Here is a 4,087-nt window from a genome sequence, read left to right as displayed (position 1 = left end):
CATAGGAAAATGGTCAAGTAGAAAGCACTAATAAGGTGATCAAGCCAATACTCACAAAAACAGTTGCATCACATAGACATGACTGGGCTTCAAGATTGTCAAAAGCCTTGTGGGCATATCGAACAATGTGGAGAAACACCACGGGGTATTCACCATATCAATTAGTATTTGGAAAAGAACCCATCTTCCCAATCAAATTCGAAATTCAAACATTAAGAACAACGTAGGAGGTGGGTTTGAATTTAAATGAAGCCCAGATCAATAGATTACAACAAATCAATGAGTTAGATGAAATCAGGCTCTCATCTCTTCAACACACTACATTAATTCAACAACAGAGAGAAAAATGGCATGATGCCCTTATTAAAAAGAAAATCTTCCATGAAGGAGACTGGGCACTCCTATACGATTCAAGGTTCCAGGATTTCCCTAGGAAACTCTAGACACGATGGCTTGGACCTTATGAGATACAGAAAGTGCATGACAATGGCAACATTACATTGACAACCATTGATGGATCTAGACATTCTTTCAAAGTGAATAGTCATCAAGTGCGACTTTATCACAAACTGCTTACCAGGGAATCCTTTTACCAGCAATTACGAGTATATTCTGCTATGAAAATTCTTGTTGAGGAAGATAACCCCTCCTCAGCATTAATTCACTGAACAATTCCTTTGTTTTTGAATGTTGTATATAATCTTTTCTCTTTAATTTTGCTTGATAAAACTGTTTTTTTTGTACAGATTTTAGTGTTGTTCTTCTTAAGGAACAGTAGTTGTTTCATTTAAGGAACAACAGAGGTTTCTTTATTTAATTTTCGTGTTGTTCCTCTTAAGGAACAACAGTCATTCCTCTTAAGGAACAACAATTTTGCGTGCTCATATTTTTTCTATTCCTCTTAAGGAACAACTATTGTTTCTCTTAAGGAACATCAACTGTTCCTCTTAAGGAACAACATCTTTGCATGTTGATATATTTTTTTTGTTCCTCCTAATAAACAACGGTCATTCCTCTTAAGGAATAGTCGTTTGACGCTTTATTTTTGTTGTTCCTCTTAAGGAACAACTGTCATTCCTCTTAAGGAACAACAGTCATTCCTCTTAAGGAACAACACCTTCGTGTGTTTCCTTTCTTGTTGTTCCTCTTAAGTAACAACTGTTGTTCCTCTTAAGGAACAGTAGCCATTCCTCTTAAGTAACATCGGCCATTATTCTTAAGGAACAACACTTCTGTGTGTTTCTATTTTTGTTGTTCCTCTTAAGGAACAGTTGTTGTTCCTCTTAAGGAATAGGAGTTGTTCTTCTTAAGGAACAACACTTCTGTGTGTTTTTATTTTCGCTGTTCCTCTTAAGGAACAACACTTCTACATGTATCTATTTTTGTTGTTCCTCTTAAGGAATAGCCGCTATTCCTCTTAAGGAACAACAACCGTTCCTCTTAAGGAACAACACCTTTGTGTGTTTCCATTTTTCGCTGTTCCTCTTAAGGAACCGCTGTTGTTCTTCTTAAGGAACAACAACTGTTCCTCTTAAGGAACAACACTTTCACATGTTTCTATTTCTGATGTTCCTCTTAAGGAACAACTGTTGTCCCTCTTAAGGAACAACAGCCATCCCTCCTAAGGAACAACAACTCTGTGTGTTCATATTTTTATTTTTCTCTTAAGGAACAACAGTTGTTCTTCTTAAGGAACAACAGCCTTGTGTGCTCTTATATTTGTTGTTCCTCTTAAGGAACAACAATCCGCATGTATTCTATTTTTGTTGTTCCATTTAAGGAACAACTGCTATTCCTCTTAAGGAACAGCAAGTGTTCCATTTAAGGAACAATAATATCGCCTGCTTACATTTGTGTTGTTCCTCTTAAGGAACAACTACCATTCCTTTTAAAGGAACAACAGTTTCACTATTTTTTTTACTTTCTGTCGTTCCTTCTGAGGAACAATAGTGTCGATTTGGAGTGTTTTCTAGGCTTTTCTACCAAGGGATCAGAACTTTATTTTGTGTCTATTTTACTCGCTATTCTGCTTAAGGAATCTCTATTGTTCCTCTTAACGAACAACAGTTTCGTGTGCAATTTTTATTTTTATTTTTATTTATATTTATTTATTTATTTTTCCGGTTCCTCTTAAAGGAACCACATTTTTGTGTGCAGCTGTCTTTTTGCTATTTCTCTTAAGGAACAACAATTGTTCCTCTCAAAGAACAACACTTTTTTAAGAGTTTTTGTGAATAAAGTTTCACTCTTCATGATCCTTTCAAGGCAAAGACACAAATATATGCAAGGAGACAAAATTTAGAGGTTACTAAAATAAGCAAATCAAAGAAAAGTTATCATCTTTAATGAGATTGCTTTGTATTGATAAGTAAAAGGAAAGGACACAACTATCTATATCACTTTGTTGTCCCTATTTTCAGTAAAACTCAAATTGATTGTTTATTTTTATCATGTTGGTTCTTCCCTAATTCTCATAATCCTCTTTGATTATTATTATTGAATAAGAATAAGTGCATATTTTCTTCTATTGAGATGTTCAGACTTCTTCCACCATCCCTACTCTTAAGGAGTGTTGAGCCATCCTCTATATATAAATCGAAAGTGCCATATAAAAGAAAAGGAAAAGAAAAAAATATATATATGTATATGATTACTAACAATTCTATGATTTGTCAGATGGAGGATAGGGGGTCTCATCAAGAGCCAGCCTACCATGATCATAAGGGAGTAGTGAAGTGGCATTCCCACTATGGCCACCACACCAGGGATATGATCCAATGAACACATTAGAAAAATAAAAGTCCTTGGAACAGGAGGTCTCATAACGAGCCGGCCTGTCCACCTTTCACTCCTTCCCAGTGAATGGCATTGTGATTCATCTAATTATCAACCCAGCACAATGGCCTCCATTCTGACATCACAAGGCACTTTCCTAGGCATACATAAAGGATTATGGTTCCAAAGGGTGAAAAAGCAACTTTGTCAAGGTTATAAACACCTATGGGCAACAGAGCTCTGCTGATGGTATTGGAGTCATATTTTTCAACATCAATAGTAATTATAAACCCTTTTCTTATTTCTTTATCTTTATTTCAAAAGAGATTATGTTCCCAATTCCCTTTGAACCTTTTATGCATGAAATATCATTTAAAAAAGTCAATCATAACGGTTTAAGTGAAATAATGACCACATAACATTTTACCTACGTCAGCTGTCCTTTTCCCTTTTTTGCATCACTCCATAGCATCTCCATATCTATTCACGATTTTCATCTTAAGCCTCGATTTTAGCAACTCGATACTTTTTTTGATCTTGTCATGAATATGTACACCTTGCCCTTTTTACACTGTATGATTGTCGTCCAGTACATCGCACCTCCATTTAACTGGTCAAGGACGACCTATCATTTTTCAGGGGGGCGTGGGTGACTTCCAAAATACTCCTGCATACGTATCAGTATTTCATTTGGGTGTACTAAACCGCATCAGATCCCTTAATAACAAGTTTTAATGGTATTGATGTTAAAAAAAAGGGTATTATCTAATATGCACAATTTGCTATTCCATTATTATCTCTGTGTATTATTGTGTAAAAATAACAGTGTGCATAACTTAGACGAAATGGGAGGATGATCAGTACACAGTGAGCCACAGGTACTAGTAGTTTCCGATGCTACGCAAGAAATTTTAGTAAGGGCTAGATGGATTTCATATTTTACACGGCTTCAGCAACCCCATGAAACTCTGGTGATTGAATTTTTGCAGAATTTGTAGGATGATCATTCCACAGTAAGAGGAAGACAAATAACAGTGACGGATATAGTAATTGCTGAGGTATCTAGACTACCAGCAGTCAGACCCATATGGACACATAAAAAATTGAGACTTCAAGATGCCATGGCCACCTTTCGGGACAAGGGACAGAACCTGATTGTCAAAGGAAAAGGAGTACAACCTTCATGTCTAGGAGAACCATGGATAGAGCTGGCTAGAGTAGTGTAGAGCTACATTACATGCGACAAAAGAAAGAACATGGTAAGACCATGCCACCTCAAATTAATAGCAGTACTAAAATAAAAATGTGCTGT

This window comes from Pinus tabuliformis, chromosome 9 (assembly GCF_031772625.1).
Source record: "Pinus tabuliformis cultivar Carrire ecotype Pingquan chromosome 9, CPIR1, whole genome shotgun sequence".
Lineage (NCBI taxonomy): Eukaryota > Viridiplantae > Streptophyta > Pinopsida > Pinales > Pinaceae > Pinus > Pinus tabuliformis.
This window is presented reverse-complemented; position numbering follows the sequence as displayed.